This window comes from Lissotriton helveticus, chromosome 6 (assembly GCF_964261635.1).
Source record: "Lissotriton helveticus chromosome 6, aLisHel1.1, whole genome shotgun sequence".
NCBI classification, from domain to species: domain Eukaryota; kingdom Metazoa; phylum Chordata; class Amphibia; order Caudata; family Salamandridae; genus Lissotriton; species Lissotriton helveticus.
The window spans coordinates 962,026,070-962,052,156 of NC_136067.1; positions in this window are offsets into that span (position 1 = coordinate 962,026,070).

Here is a 26,087-nt window from a genome sequence, read left to right on the forward strand (position 1 = left end):
GATAAGTGATGCTAGGGATGTTGCCGCCAAAGTCGCCACTCTCACCAAAGAAGTTGAATTCCTCAAAAAGACCTCTGAGGATTTGGAAAATCGAAATAGGCGCAACAACCTGCGTATTTATGGTGTTCCAGAAAATTCGGAGGGGTCTGATATCATCCATTTTCTGAAGTCCCAAGTATTGCCTATCACTGGTATCCCTAAACATCTGGACGTTAATATTCAGAGAGCGCACCGCCTTGGCTCTAAAAATTCTTCTGCTTCCTCGAAACCCAGGGGTATTATTGCATATTTTCTCCTCTACTCTGACTTAATGACTATTCTTCATTCAGCTAAGCAGCACAAGCAGCTGGTGTGGTCCGGTCACAAGTTATTTTTCTCCCAGGACGTATCAAAGCTGACTGCTGCCCGTCGCAAGGAATTTTTGGACTTGCGTCCCACGCTTCGTGCCATGAATGCTAGATACGGGCTCATCCATCCATGTTTCTTCAAGGTCACATACAAAGAAAGGTCTTTCAGCTTCGATGATCCAGCGGACCTGCGGACGTTCATCAATACTCATAAGGAGGATTCCATGGAACACAGCGGCACTTAATGTTTTATTGTTTCTTTCCTTTTGTCTTCAACATTTTTGCTGCACCTTTTCGTGCTCTGATATGTGTTGTTCTTTTTTCTCTCTGTTTTTCAGAAATACATTTAATTTATTTGATGGTTTCCTGTCTGTGTTTCTTTAATTGTATGATTGGATTTGTTGTTTCTCCTCGCATCACCTCACTTTTTTTGTTTCCATTACTTCTTAGGTGCGTTCCCTGATGTTTCGATAGACCTCCTCTGCATTGTTTTGTTGTATCGTACGTCTCCGTCATCCCAGTATGCTGTTTTTCCCTGCATATCTGTTTGGTAAGTCTCCTTCATTTTTCCTTATGTCGTTCTCAGTTCCAGGTTCTCTGTACATTTTTTCCTCTCTCCCTAGGTTCTTTCTCTTTCGTTCCTGGGACTGTGTTCTTGACTTATTCCCTTCTATTCTGTCGTCTTTTTTTGTTGCTCCCGCTCTCACTTCATTGTTTTTCTTTGTTCCATGTTCTGTATGGCTAGAACCACCTTGGTTCTTTTTGCCGTCCTTCTTTTTGCTGTCTTCTTTTGGGTTGCTTTAGGCTCCCCCTTTCCTCCTTCTTGCTTCACTTTCCCCTCCTTTTCTTTCCTTTTTTGCTCTATTCGGCTTTTTCGACTTTATCCACCTTACTTTGCTTCCTTCCTCCTTTCTTTTGGCACTGTGATGTTAGTCACTCATTCCTTTTCTCCTCCATTTTTATCTCTTCACTTCTTCTCATTTCACTTTCCTATGATGGCCTTGCTCCTTTTTCCTTTTTCTCTCTCTACTTTGGCTCCTCTACTATTTCCATCGTTCTTCTTTTTCCTTTATCTAGCTATTTTCTATCTCTCCTTGCCATTTTCTCCATATAATCTCTCTTTTTATCTGTATTATTTTCTCTTTTTACTTTACTTCAATCTCCTCACCTGAAAAGTTTCCGACTCATTTCCTGGAATGTTAAGGGTCTTCGTAACCCTATCAAGAAAAAACGTGTTTTATCTCATCTTGCTCGTTTAAAATGTCAAATTGCCTTTTTACAAGAAACACATCTTTCTACTCGAGAGTTATCGATGTTACGTAGACAATGGGTTGGGGATGTTTTTTGCTCTCCTGCTATTAATCACAAAAATTTCATAAAGCATTGTCTGTTCAAATTCTAAATGAAACTTTTGACGCTAATGGCAGGTGGCTGCTCCTTGATTGCATTGTTAATGATGTTCATCTCTCTCTCTGCAATATCTATGGTCCGAATGGCATTGATTCTTCCTTTTGGAATGATATCTCCTCCCTTCTCTCTTCTAATGCTAATGATGATTTGATTGTTGGGGGAGATTGTAATCAATTGATGGACCCTTTTTTAGATCGCAAATCACAAGCTCGCTACATTCCCAACAAAATGCAAAAGTCCTTTCACAAAGCCATCTCCTCCAGAGGCCTTATAGATTCATGGAGGTTGTCCCACCCTGACTCTCTGGAATTTTCCTTTTTTTCCCCTGTGCATAATTCCCTTTCGCGTATTGATTATATTTTTCTCTCCCACCATGCTTTCCAATTTATGACCAACTCAGAATTAGGCTCCATCCTCATCTCAGATCACGCCCCAGTTATTTTGGATATGGATTACCCCTCTCCCACGCCTCAGGCCCGTAGATGGCGCTTTAATAACTCCCTTTTACTTGATCCCACTTTCATTGAACACGTCAATCATTTCATGGATGACTTTTTCACTACTAACTTACACTCCACCTCTGACTTTCACTTTATTTGGGATGCTTTTAAAGCTACTGCCCGGGGTTGTATTATTGATTTTGTTTCACGTAAAAAAAAGAAAGCGCTATCCCAAGCTTCCTCCTATCTACAACGCATTAAAGAACTAGAGCATCTTTACTACACTTCCAACTCTCCTGAATCTCTGTCTTCTCTCATTTCCGCTAAACTGCAATTTAATAAACATTCCTGGGAATCGGCTTTCAATCAGCTTCTTCAATTTAATGCGAAGATATATGGTGGTCGCAATAAAGCTGGCAGGGCTCTGGCAAATTATCTCAAAATTAAAAAACAAAAATCGAAAATAGTCTCGATTAAAGATCCACAAGGCTCGCTCCAGTCTTCTGACGCCAAAATTCTGGATTGCTTTGTTCAATTTTACTCCTCTCTCTATACTCCTGAGTCTTCCCCCTCTGCAGAGCAATCAGATTATTTCTTTAATTCTGTCCCTAAATCTCCCAATCCTTTGTTGAATTTCTCTTCTCTTGATGCCCCGATTTCAGAAAAGGAAATTCTTGCTGCTCTCTCTCTTCTCCCCAAAGATAAGACACCTGGCCCTGATGGCTTTACTGTACGTTCCTTTCTCCAATTTAAATCTATCTTGATTCCTTATTTTCTACAGTTAATTAACCATTTTCTCTCTTCTGGTGAATCTAAAGGTTCTTTTTCGCAGGCTATGCTAGTTCTTCTCCCCAAGAAAGATAAGGATCCTTCTCTATGTAAAAATTACCGACCCATCTCCCTCATTAATACTGATTGTAAATTGTATGCGAAAATTCTGGCTTTACGGCTTAATTCCATTGTCCCCGATTTGGTTAACATTCATCAATCCGGCTTTGTTAAGGGCAGGTCCATTACAGACAACTCTAGAACCCTTCTTAATATCATTCATCTTTCTGCTAAAATGGACAGCCCTTTGGCTGCCATTACTCTAGTTGCCGAGAAGGCATTTGACCGTGTTAATTGGGATTTTATGTTTGGCGCCCTTCGCTGGCACGGTTTCAGTCCCACTTTTCTTAAATTTGTTCAGTTGCTTTATTCTGCTCCTTCTACTTCTATATGGCTTAATGGTATGCAATCTGATTATTTTCCCCTTCATAGAGGTACCAGACAAGGTTGTCCACTTTCCCCCCTTCTCTTTATTCTGGCACTCAAACCTTTCCTTGAGAAAATTCGACAATCCCCTTCCTATTCTGGCTTTCTTTATAAAGATGTTGAGATTAAGTTTACCGCTTATGCAGATGATATTTTGCTTTACATGTCTAACCCTGCTGTTGCCCTTCCCGCTTTCTTTTCTTTATTACATGAATACTCCTCTGTTTCTGGATATAAATTAAATATTGATAAAACTGAAGTCCTTCCCCTCAATAAATTTTGTCTTCCTCACATGTTTCATGGTTCTGGTTTCCAATGGAACTCTGGTTCTATCAAATGTCTTGGCGTTTTATATGCTAACACTATTAGAGAAACTATCAAAATTAATCACTCCCATATCCTTAAAAAGCTCTCTTCTCTTACAGACCGCTGGTCCCCTCTTTTTCTTTCCTGGTGGGGTCGTCTCTCCACTATTAAAATGATGCTCCTTCCTATTGTGAACTTCTGTCTCTCTATGCTTCCTATCTCTCTCCCCCATTTCTTTTTTAAGTCTATCAATAGTCTTTTTTCCAAATTACTTTGGAATAAGCGCAAGGCTAGAGTTTCTCTCCTCCGTCTTCAACAACCTAAACATCTTGGTGGTGTTAACTTCCCCAATATCTCACGCTTTCATTCTACTTTTACTCTCAAGCAAATTTGGCCTTTTCTTCTTGAAACCGTGTCTCCTCCTTCCACGGCTTGGAGCTCTCTGGAACTGGCTCAACTTCACCCCTTCTCCTTCCTTACTGCCTCCAATCTCACTCAACCACCTCCTAAGCTGCTTTCTCCTATTTCTAAACACTCCAAAGCTTTAACACTTGCCCTCTTTCGATCATTTTCTTTACCATCTACCCTTCATATGAATACTCCACTTTGGTATAATAAATCTCTTAAATTACGCAATCGTGCGCTCTTTTGGAAGGAATGGATTGACAAAGGAATTCTCACTTACCAACATCTTATTTCTAACAATTCCTTATTAACCTTTTCAGCACTTTGTGATTCCTTTGGTATCTCTAATAAATACTGCACACACTTTCATGAACTTCTGCCCAAACTACCCACTATTTGTCCTCTTCACCTCCCCTCCTTGCTTCTCCACCTAACTTTCAGGTTCCCCTTAAGGCCTTTGCTATTTATAAATTGCTTTCTCCCCCACTTACTGACAGGCCTAAAACTAATCTTGAACTTCTCTGGGAATCGGACCTCAATCACACTTTCCCTTCACTTACCTGGGACTCTATTTGGTCCAAACTTCATTCCACCTCTCGCTCCGCTAGTACCACACAAACCCTTTATTTTTTTTATAATAGATTATATTATACTCCCTGTGATTTGTTTAAATTTAAATTGCTAGACACTATGAAGTGTTGGTCCTGTTCATGTTCTCCTGGTGATTTTGTTCACATGTTTTTTCTTTGCCCTAAGGTCCACCTTATGTGGTCCCGCATTTGGTCTACACTTAATAAGATTTTATCTACTAATGTTCCTTTTGTTATTTCTTCAGTATTCCTGGGTGGTTTGGCCCCAGTTTGGGATGTCCCACTCCATACTCGTAAATTTATTGATCTTTGTATTGCTATTGCTTTTCAAATTATAACAACAAATTGGAAAGACACTACAAACGTGGTTTATAATGCTTGGTGGAATTTACTCTGCCATCATCACAGACTAGATCGTGCATGTGCTTCTTCTATTCCATTGTTGATAAAACGTGACTTACTTTGGTCCCCTTTAACAGTCTTTTTATCTACAAGTGCCTCTTGATTATTTGTTATGGTTATATTTAGTATTACTGTTATTATCATTACTGTGAACTTCTCTTTATTTCATACCTCTTTAATTTCCTTCCCTTCTATTTGTTCTATTGCTGTTCCCCTTCCATCTCCTCCTTTTTTCCTCTTCTCCCCTCTTTCTTTCTCTCTTCCTTCCCCACAAAATGAAAAGTTATAAAAGCATTTCTTCTTTGTATAGTGCTTTCCCTTTTTGGGGCCTTTCTTGTTTATTGGCACATTTTTCCCCACAATTGTTTTACCTCTTATCGCTCTTTATTTGTGCTATTGTACTGATGTTTTACATTGTTTTCTTTAACTCAATAAAGCTTTTTCAAACTTAAAAAAACAGGGAAACGAGCCGTGTGTTTCACGTGCACACCTACTGTCATCTTTGTGACTCACGGAGACTTTTCTTTGAAGTGGTTGTCACCATGAATTCTGGGGAGCTGCTGAGGGACACCTTGTAGCATGGTCGTGGCATGAGCCATTCGGTGCACGTCAATACTGCGTGCCACCATCTTTACACTTTTCACCCAGGAAGTGTTGACAGGGTCTCAGTCCAGGTTGATCAGTCTGTATACAACCTGTCTTTGTAGAGCGGGAAGATAAATGCTGCGTAGTAAGGAGAGGCACTTGGGGGAGTTGGGCAGCGAAGTATGCCCAATTTGAGGAACACGCGTTGGAAAAAATGATTTGCGCAATTCCATTTTTGACAAAGAGCAGTTTTTAATGTAAGGAGCGCCGCATGGGTGAGTCAGCCTGTAGACTGTAGCTTAAGCACTGATCTGCATGCAAAGTGTGGAGATAATAAATTAAATGACTATGCTCATCTATTCTAAGACGGCAATTTTTGTAGTTACAAGTGATGTGTTTAATTGTTAAGTCAGCCCTCATGTGCACAATATAATCACTCTTGGAAAGACACAATGTTAATGTGTAGAGTTTACAGTTTATTAATGTTATCTTACCTTAAGGCGCAGTTACCTCTTCAAGGGTCCCCAGTTTAGATTCATTATTATGATAACATGTTCTATGCTTTAGGCGCATTTTTAGAAATATGTGCACATTATGTTTTTTTCAAAGGAATATCTGTTTTTAGTGCCTACTGTGTTAGGTTGTGTATAGGGATGTTTAGCATTTGATTTCCTTACGCAAATGTGTGTCTTACCTAGTATACTCGGGTGAGTGGTCGCTCACCGGTGAAGAGCTAGTTGAATAGTGGGCAAAACAGTATGTTGCAGATGTTTGTGCCTTCAAATTGTTATTCACTTATGTATCACATTTCTATATGTAGGGTGGGTGTAACATGCCATACAGTGCATTGCATATTTTGGTTGTGTTTGGCTTGTCTTTTCCTAATGTTGTGTCCATTACTTTGGGATGGGAAAGGGTTTTAGTCCAATATCCTCACTTTAAAACACCGTACCCTTACATTAGGGTTGGGTTAAGGTTTTTTTTCCTTTCACATTTGTTTCTAGTTCACGCAGGGATGGGTTATAGTCCTATTTCTTTGCTGATAGCCATGGTACCCTTACATGAGCGTTGGCTTAGGGGTCTGTTCCCTTTCACTCTAGGAATGGGTTTTTGTTCCATGGCCATACATTACATCACTGCACCCTTACATGAGGGTTATCTTACAGGGTGTTGTTTTTTTTACACAGAGGATGGATGTTTAGTTCCATTTGTTGCAAGGTCTTGTTCCCTGTGTTGTATGTCAGCTTTTGTTGTAGTGGACGCTATTCACTACCTTTCAACTGGGTTTTGGTCCCTAGGGTCCCTTATTTGGGGCAGGAATTTGGGTTTTAGACCTTTCTTTCCACAAGTTTACATGTTTGTTCTCCGTACATGGGGAGTATACACATTAGTCTTTCGTTTTCGTTTCTTTATTAAAGGAGGAGGATGGGTAATTCTTATGTATCTTTCCTCCTGGTGTGGTTCTTTTCCCTCTTGTGATGTGGTTTCTATTGTTCATCCCTGGGTTATTGATCATTTACTTCTGTGTACATTGTTGTTTATAGTTTTTAAAGTTTAGTTTCATTATTCTTCTATTTTATAGGAAGGAGATAATGTAGTATCTTCATGTTGTATTATAATGTACTATGTTATCTTGTTCCTAGCTGCTCAACCAGTGTGAATGTTCTGTGTGGAATGTTGGTGTGTGGGCCATGAGTGGAATGCTTGAGTGACTGGTATGAGTGGTGACAGTTGGTGGAAGGGCTGAGCAGCTAGCAGGCTGCTCCTGGTGGGGCTGCTGTACAGACTTTAACAAATTCAGTGCTCATGACGGCTCCCCGCCGTCATGAGTCACAGTAGACTTGTGCTCATGACGGTCGGGAGCCGTCAGAACGTTGCCGCTCCGCCAACGTGTGGTTATTTCCCCGCCTGTGTGGGAGAATTAATCAGTGGGCAGAGTTCTGACGGCTCACGGCCATCATGAGCACACGCCCACCGTGATTTATGATGGCCGGGAGCCGTCATAAGTACCTGAGTGCCACGCCCAACCCCACCCCCCTCGCACTGCGGCGGAATTTGCGCCTCGGCGAAGGGGTTAACTGGATATAAGCTTCATGTTTATCTACTTGAATAAACTTTCTGAAACTACATTCTACCAGCTTGGACATCATCCCTACACAGAATGCTGCAACATTCATATATTTCTTCTGCTTTACCTAAGTCAACCTTTCAACTAACCAGAAGGAGCGGAGGTGGAATTGCCTGTTCTGACACAGCTAATATGTCCCTCTACCTCAACATATTTGTAAAACACATTTTATAGCTTATGATATTACAAAGCTTTCTTAACCCAGTCAGTACATATGAGTTCCTGCCAAATTTGTTTATCCTATCATTTCAACTTTCTCCTTCTTATTTGAAGGCAAATAAACAACTTTACCTGTCAGACATTTTAATAACTCAGAAGAATGTAGTTTCTTATTTTTGGTCTGCATTCTAACAATTGCTTGTAATTGATGTACTTTTTAGATGAGAATACTCTAATATACATTAAGTTCTTTAAGTCCAGGAGAATTGGGAAATATTTCTAATTTATTATGAACACCTCCTGCAGGCATTTTATTATGATCAAGTTTGTCAATACAATATTTACATACAATCGGCCTTATACACAAGTCAAAACGATCTTCGTCTATTAAGTAAAGAACTAGTTTAAATCACTGCACTAGATCAGTGTCTTCTTCTTTCTCACAATTATCCTTGTTTGTGTTTTGTAGGTGGTGCACCTACAAAAAACCCAAACTTTGCCTAGCATTTCTACAGATGCTATGGCATATGCATCAATTTCCTCTTTAAATCTTTCTAAAGCATTAGCATTTGGTACTTCATTCTTGAGCTCCATAATCTCCTCATCTCTTCAGTGGGCCTTTCAGGACCAAAATATGCCATCCGAATATAATCTATAGCAGATGATATTTCAAAATTATGACCTCTCAGTAAAGTGAAGAGCTATTTAATTTTTTAAGGTGAGGGGTTGAGTTTTTGACAAAATATAATCTTCCTACTCAGTGAAACATTTTAGTGTGGTGCACAGCCAGCATCCATATGTGATGGAGGGTACTATCACAATTCTGTGGTAATAAGCAAGACAATGAATGTCCTTGAAGGTGTGTTAGACTTCTAACTTGACAAGGATCAAGGCATTGCAGCAGACTGAGTTTTTTGTACTTAGTTAAACATTCTCTAAGTTTTTGAATAGACTCTTGTCTTATGTTGCAAATTGTTTTTGTTTCACAGTTCCTTTGCTGTACTTTGTTAAAAATTCTCTAAGTTTGTGAATAGACTTGCCTAATGTTGCAAATTGTTCTACCCTTCCACTTGAAAACTGGGCGTCGGAAACGTTGACCTAAGACCTCATCGGTTATATCTTCTGCTGCATTTCTAGGCACTACATTTTCTTTCCCAACTGGTATCTCTTCAATAATTTCTAATTAATGACAATTTGTGTTAATTGGAAAAACAAATTCATTCTCCTGAAAGTAACATTTCTCATTAAAAAGCTCACTACTAAAAGTGTGTTTCTACTCTCCCTGGAAAACAGTACAAAAGTTTGTTTTGTTAACTTGCATCTTCTGACAACATTTCTTTTGTAGTGAACTAACCAGTTTTTTCAAACATTTCATTCTGTTTAAAATCAGAAAAAAGCTTTCTCTTAACACAAATGCCTTCTCCACTATTGACTCAACAAACTGTTTCTGTTGAATTATTGCTTTTCTCTTTCTCACTGTTTTCTTGTTCCTCGCCATATTTTTCACTACAATAGCATGAAAGAACTTATGCGAATTTTTTTTTCAGAATCTTGTTAGCTTCATAGTTTCTTTTCTACTACATTTGTCTTTGAAAAGTAATAACATCTTTTCTTAACATGATGTTATACATTTTTTAATGAAAGACTGACAATGCAAACTTAGACCAAAAGTCTAAGTTTATGACTTGCGGTATTCACAAAGGTAAGTTACGAATGTTATCTTTATGTCCACAATCGGGCAGAATCCCCACACTTGGGTGGAGATTTCTCACTCGGGCAGAGATTCAGCATTTAGGGCAGAATCTCCACATTCCTGGCAGAATTTCCACGTTCAAGGTGGAGGGAGTTTGCTTTCATCCTGACACACCTGTGTCAGTTTCCACCATCCCTCGCCCAGCTCCAGCTTAAAGCCCTTAGTCCAACAGACAATCACAGCCTTGCTGCACACATGAAAGCAGAGCTGCCACAACTAAACCGTTTCAGACCTTTCAACATGTCGCCGAATGTGTTTGTTGGTTTGCCCCTTGCCATGCAACAGAATGAATTGAGGAGAAGAGCAGAGAGAATATTTTTAGACAAAGGACAAATTTCTTTGGGGTGCCCAACCAAGATTTAATTGCCAGATACCGTTTGCACCCTGATGTCATCTTGGAGATGGTTTGTGCGTGAGAGCAGGATCTCGACTCTGACACCTGCTTCTCCCACGCCATCCCATCCTATGTCAAGAGCCTACCAGGTCTTCATGTTTGGCTATGGGGTCATTACAGAGGGTGTCCGGTGACCTCGTGGCCATCCCTCGGGCAAGCCAGTCCCTATTGTTGTCACAAGTAAGTCCCCCATAGTGGCATTGCTCAGACATCGTTGAAAGCCCTGCCCCCTTTCTCAACCACTCTGTAAAGGGACCTCCTGGTGCACCACAGATTGGGAGATGAACTCCCCTTGGCTGATGAGAGTCGTTGGGTGCCAAGAACTCCTATTGCGGCCATAAGTAAGTCACTCACAGCAAGATTGCTAAGACCTCATCAAAGGCCTCACTCCTGTCTCAAGCACCTTCCAAAGGCCCTCCTGACACACTACTGTTTGGAGGATGAAATCCGCTTGGCTCCCGAGGGTGGGTGGAGGCCAAGAACCCCTATTTATGCCACAAGTATTGCTCAGACCTCATTGGAGGCCCACTCCTTTTCTAAACAACTCTTGAAAGGGGGCTCCTGGCATACTACTGGTTGGGGGATGAAGTCTAAGGGAGAGCGCACCGGTAAACTCCACTCCGCTGGCAGTTGGCAGAGTTTTTGCTGAACTCTGCTGAAGTTCCAAGCAGAGTGCGGAGTGACAAATCTCCACAAACTCTACCAACGGAGAAGAGTTCCCACTCACCCCTATCAGAGACTCACACAACCACTCTCAGACCCTCATATACCCACTTACAGCCCCACTCATACTCTCCTACACCCACTTGCAAACCTACTCAGATACTCATACACCCACTGAGACACTCATGCACTCACTCAACACATAGGGCCTCATTATGATGTTGGGCAGAAACTTTCTGCTTGACACCGTCTTGAATTCGGGAACTGACCGATTACGATGTGACCAAAAACTGTTTGATCGAAGTCCCATTGATTCCTCCTGGAGCCCGTGTTCCACCCGACAACACATGCTCCTTTGGGGTGTGTGTGTGTAAAACCCTGCACACTGCTGTGGGCACCCCATTGTGCCTGCCAAACAGTGCAGGGTTTTACAGGGGGGTCCCTTAGGTACCCCCTCAACTGGAGGCCTCAGGAGGCAGGGGGCCCTGCTAGGTGCCCGCAAAGTCACTTTCTGACAGCCTTTTTGTGTTGGACAGTCCGACTGCCCATAGAGGGGCATGATGCGATTGTGACTGGCACAAATACTCTGAGAGCGAGTCAGAACTAATTCGGAACAACTGCGCAGCTTCCTTTCCAACCCAGAACATCGTAATTGGTCAGGTGGTTTGTAAACCAACTGAGTCAGTTAGAAGGGTTCTGACGCAGTCTAGGAGATTCCGACTGTCAGACGGAGGCTTTCCACCAACTTCGTATGGAGGCCCTTAGTGTCAAAGTTTAGTGGGCACAGTTCGGAAATAAAATGTAATAAACCTTAGAAATTCACTTAAAAAACCATACGTTACTGGAAAATTAAAGTTAGAAAATTGAATTAAAAAAAATTTAGAACTTTACTAAAAAAATCCAGCGATGTCACAAGTGATGTCTCTGACAATGTCACAAGTAATGTAATTTGTAAGGTCATATGTATATATCTCCCACCATGCACAGTGTTGTCATCAATGATGTCAATTCAGATGTTGTTGGCGATGTTATCAAGAACATGTTATGATGTAATATGTGAGGTCATAAGCAGTGCATGGCGAGGGCACGAGTGATATTACCTGAGATAAATGTAACTGGTGACTTCTATGATTTTGGTAGTTTAAAATGATATGTTTTAATTGACATTTACACCTACCTGTAATACCCCTTTAATCTTCGTTTTATTCAGTGAATTCTAATATTTTTAACATAAAGTAAGATATCAATTGCCATGCATGTTTTATTCAGTGAATTCTCATATTTTTAACATAAAATAAGATATCAATCGCCATGCATGGCATGTTGTTAGTTGTAGCACCGAGAATGTGCCCAACCTCCGGTGGGTGCCCAACCCCTGCAACACCTTGCATGGCATGTAGGTGTGTAGGGGCTGCCCCGACACCCTGCAGCTGCTGAATTCCCCCATAGACCGCCAATCCCCAGTGCACACAGCATTCAGCCATGAGGCCACAATTAAACAATAACAAAAATGACCCTTTGGTCCTGTGGTGCTCTCTCTCTCTCTCTCTCTCTCTCTCTCTCTCTCTCTCTCTCTCTCTCTCTCTCTCTCTTTCTCTCTTTCTCTCTCTCTCAGAAAGAGTTTTTGACAGATTCTGCCAAGTCTTGCGGACCTATCACAGCCCCCCTTGTGGCCTCACAGGATCTTCATGGGATTCTGTGCGTGGCAGACGTTGCCCATCCGCATGGGATTGGCCACCTGCTACAGTTAGGTATGGTAATAGGATCCTAGTTTACATTAAAAAACTCCAGAAAATTCACTGAACAAAACAAAGTCTAAAGTCACATTATGGTGAGGTATGGTAATACATTTTTACATTATGTTGAAAAAAAAATCACTGAAAAAAAACAAAGGTTAAAGTGACTCTATAGTTACATATGGTAAAAATGCCTAATTGGTTTTTTTTAAACCTTAGAAATCACAGGAAAAAAAAAGTTTTAAGTGACTTTTTAATTAGGTGAAAATGTCAGTCATAATGCCATGTTTTAAATGCAAAAAAATATTCACCAATTATAGTTTACTGAGCTACCTATAGCTGATAACCCCAGCATACCCTGCTTATGATCTCACATGTCACATCCCTCATAATATGTGTAATGATATAATTGATTATGTCAGTGATGAGAGCTCAAATTACATAATAGCTGACATCACTGTTGACACCATCAAACCTAGTATTGTCAAGTTACTCTATAAACCAGCACAGGATTTGTGATAATAAATTAAGTAATAAATGCTGCAGAATCATGTAAACCATACATTGTCATTCCCACACACAAGCTCCGCTAGATGAACCAAGGTCTGCCTACTCACTGCCTTTGCCCTGTACTGAACACTTTGTGGGGCATTCAACTAGACATGTGCTGCAAACATTATTTACACTGTGATCAGCTTTTCATGGAGAACCCACTGTGTCCAGACACCCAAGCTCCAGAAGGCAGCCAAGCCCCTACTATGCACAGCCCCAGCGGCGTGGCTAGGGGGGATGGGGGGGTTTAGGGGCGGTCCGCCCCAGGCGGCACTATTTAGTGCAACGGCCGCGCGGCACTGGTGGCCGTTGCGAAGGCACTCACTTACCCTACTGTCGGTCATTGCAGTAGAGTCAGTGTCCCCAAATACATTATAAAGGCCGTCGCAACAGCCACCAGTGCAGTGCGGCCGTCCCCATATTTAGAAGTGCAACTAAGCGCACGCATGCACGCACCACCTGGTGTGGCCGTGCGTGCGCCGCGCGAGGTCAAAGGGGAAAGTCGAATGAGCTCTCAGAGCTCAAGGTCCGGAATCCAGCCAACCAGCCCTCCCCTTCACATGTGAGGAGGGCCTGGTGTGTTTCGCAGCCCCCATATGCCTCCTCCCAGTGGTGGGCAACAACAGAGCTACTCTGCTATGCCATCCCCGTCGTGGGGCTTCGGATGCCCACACACGCCACTGCCTCGAGGAGGATGAGGGTGTAAAATTAGTTAAATATGGAATAAAACAAGGAATCATGTAGTTGAGAGATTAGGTGGGTTTATTAAAACCTCATCCCAGGAACAGCCAACAGCAACTGACACAGTAAGAACTTCCAAGCGAATACATTCTCAGAATAAAGAATGTAGGTAAGGAACATGGAGAATTAAAGGGGAAGATGCAAAACATCACACATCTCCCTCTTATACAGAAAAGCAAATAATCATTAAAAAAACAACAGAAAGTAAAGGCTCAATAGAACCCAAACTTAAACATAATCCTTCAGATAAGAGGGAGCTTTCCGTGCTCTTAGACTTTTCCTGGAAGGAATTGAAGACCTGTGGGAAGAAAGATTAGTGCCTAAACGAGCTCCAATACAAAGATTATCATCATAAGCAGAAACAGAAGAAGATAACAGATCAGTATTAACAACTACAATTCGACTCTTATTCCAGATTCTACCATCATCAGTTTTAACAGCATTTTTAAAAATCTTGACAACAGATCGAATGTCAGTGTACTTGGACCAAGGTTTACATCCTACAGGGGTCTTTATTCTTACAAAGTCACCCACCTTGACCTCACATGGAAATGCACGTTTCCTGAGATCAAAGTTTGTCTTCCGAGCATCTTGTTTGAGAACCTCCCTGGTTCTCCAATCACCAACATCATTATCAACAAGACCTTTGTTAAGACACATCCACCCAGGACACAACAATGTGTTGGGAGCCCTTCCTTTGAACAGCTCAAATGGGGACCTACCAGTAGTAGAATGGGGGGCAAAACGATAAACATTAATCCTGTCCTGCAAAGTGGATTTCCAATCTAAACCAGAAGAGCGAGCAAGCTGTATGGACTCTTTCAGAGTCTTATTAACTCTCTCCACTGCACCATTTGTTTCAGGATAAAGTGAACACCTTTTATGATTTATACCACATTTTCTCAGATAGTCAACAAACAGGGAGGAACAAAATTGGGGACCATTGTCAGATAAGAGACTGTTAGGAAAACTTTCCTTATTAAATATAGACTCTAGAAATTTGATGACGGAATTGGAAGTAATATCCCTGACAGCAGAAACTTCAATCCATCTTGAGTATAAATCAATTAGGACAATAAGATAAGGGGTATCAGAAACACCAGAGAGAGGACCAAGAATGTCAATTGCAACCTCATCCCATGGATGGGCAGGTAAGGCCCTCTTCACCATAGGCATTTGTCTTGTTTTTAAAATTTTGTCACTAGAGCAACATTCTGGACATTCACGGACATTCACGGACCATTCTCTCAATCTCTAAGTCCATGCCGGGCCACCAGAACTGCATTCGAAGAAACTCTTTAGTCTTAACTATGCCCAGATGACCACAATGAGCATGAGACAACAATTTATTCCTTAATGAGTAAGGAGGAACAAGCTTAGTTCCACGGGTTAAAAGACCATCATTCACCGACAGTTCATTAGCAACCAACAACCATGGCTTGTCCAAACGAGAGTTATTCTTCAAGGAGAGAATAACCTTTGAAATATCATCATCTTTCTCCAATTCAGATCTCCATTCAGACTCAATAATGGCACCATCAGTCACTTCACACTCATTTACAAACTCCTCAGAATCACACACTTCATCTTGCTCAGAGTTCTCATTGTCAACCAACCTAGATAAACAATCTGCTGATCTGTTAGCAACCCCAGGAATATACTCAACTTCAAATTCAAATTCCTGTAAGGAAACAATCCATCTTCTTATCCTAGATGAGATTGCGTCTAAACCTTTTTTTTTTTAAATACCTCTTTTAAAGGTTTATGATCAGACAAAACACAGATTTGGGTCCCCCAAATCAAATTCTTTAACTTTCTTAGTGCCCAAAAAATTGCTAAAGACTCCTTTTCTATTACAGAGTAATTCAACTCCGATCCTCTGAGACAACGAGAAGAACAACATATCAACGAATCTTTTCCATCTTTCTTTTGAACTAAAACTGCCCCAAGTCCCTTATCACTTGCGTCAGTATACAAAATAGTAGGTAAACCAGGGACAAAGGCATGGAGTGAAGGTGCTTTATTCAAATCTTTCTTTAATTTCAAGAATTCAGATTTGCAATCAGATGACCAGTTGAAAACAGAATTTTTTACTGTTAATTTTCTTAAGTTGTGTGTTTTTTCTGCAAAATTAAAAATGAATTTTCCATAAAATTCTACCATACCCAAAAAAGAGAGAAGTTCATCTTTGCAAGTGGGTTCCTTCACTTTATCAATAGTTTCTACTAACTCCTTTTTTGGAAAAACTCCATTACATGTGATGCGATGACCTAGATAATTAACCTCTTGTACCCCAAACTTGTACTTTGCCCTTTTTAAAGTCATGCCTGCACTTTCTAACCGTTTCAAAACCATTGAAACACGAGTATCATGTTCATAAGCATTGCCACCATAAATTAACAAATCATCTTGGTAGCACTTTACACCAATTAACCCTCTCAAAATTCTTGACATAATCCTCTGAAAAACAGAGGCCGCAGAAACTAAGCCAAACGGCATTCTTTTGAACTTAAACGTACCCATCGGTGTAATGAAGGCAGTTAAGTCTTGGCATGAATCATCTAATTCCACCTGGTGGTAGGCAGAGGCAAGATCAAGAGTGGTAAAGTATCTTGCTCCTTCTAAAGTACAAATCATTTCATCTATGTTAGGAAGTGGGAACCTATCAACTACCACCTCCTTGTTTAGTGACCTCAAATCAATGCAAAGACGAATTTCACCTGTGGTTTTTTTTGCTATAACAACAGGAGCAAGCCATTCTGTAGCTTCAACTGGAACAATTATGTTGCTCTTGATAAGCTTATCCAACTCATCTTGTACTTTAGCCTGTTCTGAGAGGGGAATTCTCCTAACTTTGGCTACAACAGGGAGAGCATTATCTTTCAATTTGATCAAATGTTTATATCCACGTAAACATCCTAAGTCATCCTTGAAGACATTAGGAAACTTTTTAGCTAAGGACAAAGATAAATTTGCATCACCTGTTGTACTAGGTGTATCAGATATTTCTTGAATTTGGACTTGAGGAGAAGCATTGGGATCAAGAGTGACACCCAACTGTCGTTGATGCAACCAACCTAACAATGCATCACCTTTTTTTTTAAATATATACTTTTCCCACAATTATACGAGAGCCCAGTTCAATTTCAGCTAAAAAATATCCTAACATAGAGATTGGTTTTTCACTATAACCTAAAGGAACAATGTCACATCTAAACATTTTTACATGTTTCGCAAATAACTCATTAAACATTTTCTCATTTATGATAGTTATCCTTGAGCATGAATCACATTTTAAGTTTATCATGTTATTTTCTACCTTGACCAGAAACGAAGGATGATGAGATTCTTCATCATTCACTTCAAAACAAATGGATCTTACTTGAGTCTGTGGCCACCTTCTCCTAGGATTATCACTGTTTTGTGGTTTTGACCTGCAAAATTTAGCATAGTGACCCTTTCTATTACATAAATGACAAGTTGTTTTCAGAGCAGGACAAATAGGAGAATTAGCTAGATGGTTAATTTGACCACATCTAAAACAAGAAAATCTAACGTTAGAAGAATTCATTTGCCTAAATGTTCTCTCTTCAAAATTTGCTCCATCCGTTTTTTTAACTTGACAAATCGTCTCATCAACTTTTACTTCTTCTTTTGAATCAGAAACGGAAGGTTTATCCTTCTCCTTTTTAAGTTCACCGACACATTTCGTCATATGTTCAACTTGTTTGGCAATCTCCAGTACCTCTTCGAGAGGTGGTTCATCTTTTAACCAAAGTTCTTTTCTTATGTCATCATGGGCACATCTTAAAACAAACTGATCACTAATTCTCTCATCAAGGGATTGACCAAAATTGCAAGAGGAAGCAAGTTTCCTCAAAGACGACACATAGTCTTCCACGGACTCATCTTTCTTTTGTTCTCTCAGACCAAAATGATATCTTTCCATAATCGTGCTGAGCCTAGGTAAGTAATGTCTGTCTAGTCGTAGGATAGCTATTTCATATTCATTTAGATTTCTTTGTTCTGCGGCTGAAAGGTCAGGTAAATGTTCAAGAACATCCTGACCCTCTCCTCCTAAGCAATGTAACAGAAGTGAATGTTTTCTTTCCGTACTGAGATTTGTTCCACATACTCTTGCATAGTTTGCAAAAATCTTTTTCCACTTCTTCCATTTCACATTTGGTTCACCAGGACTGACCAGAAAAAACGCCGGTTGAGTAACATTTTGCATCTTTGTATTGGATAGTGTACTTAAATATTTCAATTTCTAGGTATGTATTTGTTTAACAGGTTGAAATAATCTTCTGCTATATTTGTTTTATCTCATAGAATTACTTTTGTAGCTTAGAATTCATTCTCTTTAGTTCAATAAAGGATAGAGAGTGTTCATTTGACTAGTATTCACACATATGGTTATGAGATCATAGTACTTCTCATTCTAATAATGTCCTCAGGGAGTGGAACACATAAACAAAAGACAAGATCTATTTTCAGAATTTTCTCTTGTCTGACGTTCTTTGAATTGTAATATGTGTTCCAAAAGAAAAGACTCTTTATCTGTGTCAAACAGAATTCTGTTCAAATGCAGTGTTCTATTGTGCACGTTCTAATGTGCTGAAACGCACCGTAATTGACGAGTTTAACCGCTTCGCGCTGGAACGCAGCGTAGCCGAGGGATTGGAACGCAATGTACAGTTTCCAAACGAGCAGAGTTTGAAGTATGCGCGCGCAGCTTTGTTTTGAGAGTTGCGCGAGCAAAGAAGAACGTTGAGCTCGCGCGTTAGTTAAAATCCCTTTTCTTTTAATTTATCTAGTCAATTAAATTTCCCTGGATACTTTTAATTTATTAACTTTCCTCCCGCTCTCCTCACCAAGTAATTGATGTCTAATCAGCCGCTGGGAAGTCGACGCTTCTCTTCTTGTATTTCAGTTCTGCCGCTGGAGGAGAAAGCGAGGTAATTTTTTTTTGTCGAGTTGTTCTGGTTGAGGTGTCCAATCGTCGCCAGTGTAAAATTAGTTAAATATGGAATAAAACAAGGAATCATGTAGTTGAGAGATTAGGTGGGTTTATTAAAACCTCATCCCAGGAACAGTCAACAGCAACTGACACAGTAAGAACTTCCAAGCGAATACATTCTCAGAATAAAGAATGTAGGTAAGGAACATGGAGAATTAAAGGGGAAGATGCAAAACATCACAGAGGGCCTGGCGGTGGTTCTGGAGGCTACCACGGTGGCAAGTTTGGGAGCCTGTCCCCAGTCCAGTCTCCTCTCAACAGGCCCAGGGCCATCCCGTGCTACCACACGCCTCCTCACAGCGAGTCTGCAGGTGGTTCAATCAGAATTACTACCAGAAGCACCATAGCGGCAGCCAGGTGTTATTCCCCGGGCCAGCAGAGGAGCTTACAGGTATGGACCTATATTCACCTCTTGCTGGATGTGTGGTGGGTCCTCCCTCCCAAGCACGAACACATGAAGGCATTCTGCCCATTCAAGGACTTTCTCTCTCAATGTCGCCAGAAAATGTTCATGCCCTATTTAACATCTGTTGGCGTTCCTTCACATGAGGATCGCTTGAAAGATTGCCTTGCCTTTTCTTAAGTGATAATATTACCCAAGAAGCAATATTTCCTTATGTAGGGAGGACCTGTTGCTTCCAGGGTTTCTCATCTGGTTATCCTTTTGTTTCACATGAACTCGAGCAGAGAATTGCTTTTCAGTCTCTGTTGTTTTGGCCCCTTACGTGTGTTTTACAAATACATATTTCTCTGAATTTAATGAGTATTCTCAATCCTATAAGCACGTGCCCGTTTTGAATAACTTCTATAACTTAATTATGGCAACCAGGATTTAGGTGTAGCTCAAAGGATGGAGGGACGCAATACGAGGCGCTATTTTCATTAAAGGGGCTGTTATGGAGGCGAGGAAATGGTGAGAACAGTGTACTTTACAGTATGCTTAGAAACGCTGTTCGAGTAAATGGCATTTTGTTAATGCATAGCTGCAAGCTCTACAAGGTTCCTAACGCATGCGAAGGAAGACTATTTTAGTTGGTGAAAAGGAGAAAGATGAGAAGGAAAGGGTTGGCTGTCGGGAATACTGAGAGGGAGTAGATGGGAAATCATGTCCTTCTGGAACTGGAGGGGGGACAGGAATGTATAGTGTGGCCTCAACTTCTTCTGTTGTTTGAATAAACTTAGCGCATCGCAGGAAATAAACGTCTCTTTCTGGAGTGGTTATTCTACAGCATTAACCCCCTTTGCTGAGCCCACATTTAGGTATGCCATTTTTGACTTTGGGTGCATATCATTAGAATACGTTTTTCGTTGTTTGAGTTTTTGGGGAATTTGAAAATGCGGGTTGACCTTTGCTTACTCGCCTGTGCATGCATGTTGTCTGATTGTCTGGAGTGAAAGGTCTGAGGTTTTTCTTAGATGACACAACAAGTTTTGAATTTGACGTGGGATGGTGCTGAGGGTTTGTGCTAATCACTAAGAATGAAGGCGACTTGGTCCATTTTCCGCGTTAAAATAAGAGCAATTTGGAGGTATTTTCCTGTAGCGTGTGATTAGACGGCAGCAGCGTAAGTAGCAGCATTTAGTGGTATGTGTGAATATATGATGTTTAGCAATGTTTACTCTAAAATCGAATAGTACAAGAGCTTGAACAGTAGTTCAGAACTTAGTTACCCAGTGGAGCTGCCCTATGCAGCTATAGAGTAGTCTGCCCATAGTCCACCCGGTGCGGCCGGCACCTACCCAGCCGGACATCGGACATTGTTTTCAAGGGTGCTACACGATCTTGTCTATCTTTCACTTTGACTGCTAGTTTCCCCTGAAGTCCCTTACCCCCTCGGGTCTGCCTGATGCTATCTGCATCCCTTTTCTCCTGTTAACCATTCCCCCTCTACCTTTCATTCCACATAAAACGTTTCGATCTTTGCTAAGTAACTTGAAAACAACCCATCTTATTGTGTAATCTGATGTTTTTCTACTTTGTGTTCTCACTGCGGAGTCCGAACAACCTTGGCCGATGCTCGGTGAAGCTGTCCTATGCAGCTATAGAGGAGTCTGGCTAGGTTTCACCCCCTCCGCCGTCACCTACCAGCCGGACATCAGACATTGTTCTTAACGGTGCTTCACGGTCTTGTCTATCTTTAACTTTGACTGCTTGTTTCCCCAAAAGTCCATCCCCCCTCTGGTCTGCCTGACGCTAATTGCATTCCTTTTTCCCCAGTTTACCTTTGCCCCTCTACCTCCCATTCCACATAAGACGTTTTGTCTTTGCTACGTAACGCGAAAATAACTTATGTTATTGTGTAATGGCATGTTTAATAGCATGTTTTTCGTCGGGCAGCAACGTGTGCTTTGTTGCTTTACTGGACATGCGATCCAACATGTAACGTTCAAAGAAAAAAGGTTTGGTTGTTTTTAAAATGTGGTTGTTTTTCAAATTTATTTTGCCACCCAGGGGCGGTAATCTGAGGGATAGCCCCGGGCGCCACAAGTTCTAGCTACGCCTCTGCACAGCCATTGTCCTGTACTGAAACCTTCGCGGAAAGTCGCCCTTACTTTGGCAATCAACCTCACATGAGTAGGAAAGCACATTTTGTGAACTGTTTTTGCCCTGTGCTGAACCTCTACACTAAGAGCCCACTCCCTGAAACCACCCAAGGCCCGTTAGCTAATGAAAGCCCTACTACGAACAGCCTTCACCCTGTACCGGATACTTTGTAGATAGCTCACCACTTGTGGGCAATCAAGAACACGAGTGAGCAACTACCTGGTGCGTACAGTCTTCACTCCTATTTATTTATTTATTTATTTAGTTGCTTATATAGCGCAGGACTCGATTCCCAAAGGGGTATCTCCGTGCTTATCTCACCAGATGTGCATCAAAACAGAGCTCTAGGGAGGCATATGAAATCATGCTGTCAGGAACAAATGTGTCTTAAGTATTCTCCTAAATTTAAGGTAGTCGGTAGTCTGTCTCAGGCCGGGGGGAAGTTTATTCCAGAGGGTAGGGCCCATATAGGATAGGGCTCGCCCACCCTGCCGTGCCTTTCTAACTGTCGGGATCTGTAGCAATAGTTGGCCGCTGGAACGAAGCAGATGTTCCGGGTTATAGATGTTACATTTTTCAGTCAAATATTGAGGGCCTAAGACAAACAGACTTTTGTATATGACACAGCAGATCTTAAACTTGACCCGTTGGCGAATGGGCAGCCAGTGGAGTTTTTCAAGGAGGGGACGAGAAGGCGTTCTGGGGGGGACATTTAAGACTAGTCTTGCTGCGGTGTTCTGGGCCACTTGCAATCTATTAAGTACTTCTTCGTTAGCAGACAAGAAGAGGCCATTACAATAATCTAGCCGGCTGACTACAAGGGCCTGGACAAGGGTCTTTCTAAAAATGTCCGACAAGAATGGAAATACACGCCTCAGAAGTCCTATCATCCGAAAACAAGACCCTGTCACCTGGTTTGCGTGCTCTTTTAACAGTAATCCCTGGTCTAACCGTACACCTAGGTTCTTCACTGTCTGTTTAGGGTCGGGAACAGGTTCCAGATCGAGGGGCCACAAATCCGGTGACCAAAGGAGAGGGGCTTTCCCGAACAGCATGACCTCTGTCTTGCCCACATTACATTGTAGGCAATTAGAGGCCATCCAGTCAAACACTGCTCTCATTCCCTCCGCAAAAGAATGTTTGATTGCGGGAGTAAGGGTCTGGAATGGGAACAGAAGCTGAGTGTCGTCAGCATACAACACTGGCGTGAATCCATATTTTCTCACAATGTCAGCTAAAGGGGCCACATATAGGTTGAATAATGTGGGGCTTAGGCATGAGCCCAGTGGAACCCCCTTGGTAAGCTCCCTAGAGGTGGAACAAAAGGGGCCTAAGCTGACACTTTGCGAGCGGCCTGAGAGAAAACTCTCAAACCAGGACAGCGCCAATCCTCCAATCCCCACTTTCTGCAAGCGACCGAGAAGAATATCATGTGAGACCGTGTCGAAGGCTGCGGACAGATCCAACAGCACCAGAATCATAGAGCCTCCTCTGTCTTGTGCCATCCTGATGTTATCTGTGACAGAGAGGAGCGCCGATTCGGTGCTGTAGTTGGGTCTGAAACCTGATTGTGTATGGTCAAGCCCTCCTGATGCTTCCAGGAATTTGGGCAACTGGGTATTCACATGTTTCTCAGTCAGCTTGCTTAAATAAGGCAGAAGGGAAATCGGGTGGAGGTTGGATAGGTCTGTCCATGGTGAGGCCAAGTTCTTGCGAATAGGATTAACTACAGCTCTTTTCCCTTCTTGAGGTACCCGACCATTCCTAAGAGAAAGGTTTATTATTGATTGGATCATAGGGCCAAGTAGATTGCATGAAGAAGCAGCCATTTTGGCCGGAAGGAAATCCAGGGGAGACCCTGTTTTAATATGATTTATCAATAATTTGATGTCATCTAATCCAATCTCCGGGAAGGCAGTGAGTGTAGGTGTAGGTATGTCACTATTATGAGGACTTGATGGTGGAGAAATACTGATAGCGTTATCCTTGCAATTAATTACTTTTAAAAAATGTTCATAAATCAGCTCTATTTTGTTTTCAAAGAATAGGGAGATGTTATCACACAGGGTTTGAGAAAAGTCATCCGGACTCTCACAGGCTACAGGTTTCACAAATGTTTGTAAAATCCTATAGAGTTCTTTGGAGGAATTGCCTGCCTCAGTCAGCTGTGAAGTGAGTCTGTTCCTCCTGGCTAGTCTAATGTTTTTGTGATAAAGGGATAGGGCATCAGCATGTTCTTTCCTGCTTTCCTCTATGTGGTTCTTTCGCCATACTTTTTCCAACCTCCTACATCCCTGTTTCTCTATCCTAAGTTGTTCAGTATACCATATCTCTTGTTTGGATATGGGAAGCTGTTTATGCAATTTCATTGGGGCCAACACGTCAAACGCCTCTAGAAGAGAGGTATTAAACTTAGATAAAACAGAGTCCACATTGTCCGTTGCTAGGACCATGGGCTCTATCCACACTTTCTGTAGGTCATCCAATGTCACCTTGTGCCATTGTCTACGCCATTGAGGTGGAAGGGCCGGCTGTTTATTTGGTTTATCCAGGCCAAGGAGAAAGAATTCCAACAGAAAGTGGTCGGACCAGTTAACTCGGGTCGAAGGTCGACATAGTATCTTAGCGCAGTTAGAAAAAATCAAATCCAGAGTATGGCCTCCTATATGAGTGGGACCTTTATTGCGTATTTCAAGCTCCAGAAGGGAGAGATCTGAGAGCAAAGACAGCGTCTCTGGAAGATTAGGGGTGTCTACATGAATGTTGAATCTCCCAAAAGGAGAAAGTCTTCTTTAACTTTAAGATGTGGGGCCAATAGTTCGGTCACAGCTAAAGTGAAACCTGTACTAGGCCCAGGGGGGCGGTAAACAAGAGCTCCCTTCCAAAGGGTTTTAGATGCCGAGCCGATCTTAAAGACCATGACTTCCATCAGGGAGCAGCTTCTTTGCTCTAAAACATTTACCTTCAGTCCTTCCTTGTAGACTATCGCAATACCGCCGCCAATTTTTATCGGACGGTCAAGCTTTAGCATTTTATATCCGGCAAGAACCCCCAAAGTTATAGCAGGGACCGTGTGTGGTTTTAACTATGTTTCTGTTAAAAAGCAAATTTCAGGCCTTGTCGTTGTGATAAGGTCCCAGAGTTCACAGTGGTGTTTTGGTTGTTAAGAAGAAACATCTTCAAACCCTTAGCATACATTTTCATGCAGAAACCACTCCTCCAGACATTTAAGATGCTTTAAGAGTTTAACAGGCACATGCATCAAAGCCAATTGCATTCGCAAACGGTGCGAATCACAATTTTCGGCCGTTTGCGAATGCAATTGACTAATTTGGAATGCATCATGCATTTCGCAATTTTAGGAATCGCAACCATGTTGCGATTTCTAAAATTGCGATTGCATTTAAGAAATCGCAATTTCAGATTGCTTAAATGCAATGCATGATCATTTTTTAATTGCGAATTCGCATTTTGGAAGTGGTAAAATAGCATGAAGTTGACCTTCATGCTAATTTACCGAAAACGTTCAAATATGCACAAATTGCATTTTTGAAAGTATTAATTTACACACACACATGCCCTTGGGGCATATGTGTGTGTAAATTGCATTTGAAGTTACATTTAAGGGGTGCAGGGAGGGGTTCTTTGGACCCCCCCTGCACCCTTGAAATTGCATTCACATTTTGCGAATCGCAATTTGAAATTCGCAAAATGTGAATGCCTTCCCATTCATTCCTATGGGCCTTTTGGCCCGTAGGAATCAATGGGAAGGGTTTTCCTTAATTGCGATTTCTAAATTGCGATTCCTTAATTTTCGCAATTTAGGAATCGCAAACGGGTGCAATGATGCATGTGGCCGTAAGTACCTACTAAATGATACTTTCGTTCTGTAGCAAGGCTTTTACAGATCGTCGTCCTCTTGTAGGTGTGACACGAGCCAGCAAGTCGACATGTCATCAGTGACCTCAACTATGATGTCATTGACATGTCACCAGAGATGTGATATGTGAGATGATAAGCAGGGCATGGTGGGGGCACAAGTTAGATGTTAGCTCAGTAACCTATAACTGGTGTATTTCAGTATGTTTTGCTTTTAAAAACTCTCTCTCTCTCTCTCTCTCTCTCTCTCTCTCTCTCTCTCTCTCTCTCTCTCTCTCTCTCTCTCTCTCTCCCTCTCTCCCTCTCTCTCTCTCTCTCTCTTATGTGCCTTGATACTGATTTCATTCGTTGGGTGAGGTAGGCATGAGGACTTACTAGCTTTGGAAATGTTCAGTGGATAGGGAATCAATAGTATTACTGCAACCTCCACATTACGAATTTTGGTAAGTACCTGACCATGGCATCTCTACCGAATCATCTATCGAATTAATGACATCCGAGGACAAAAAGGCAAGAGATGAAAAAGACAATTTCACCTATATTCATTTTCTCTTTCATCAACTTCTGAAATCATCTTGCTTTTTCCGACTGCCTTCACTCGACAAATTGATATTAAATGGGAACTGTGTTCAAATGAAAAAGCTGCAGTTTTTCATACAGAAAAACAAGTTCGATTATCTATTTTCTACATGTAATTAATGTTTTCACTTAAATATTCAGCAGTTAAATACATTCACCAGCTTTGCACTTCATATCATAATTGCTTTCCACCAAGGAA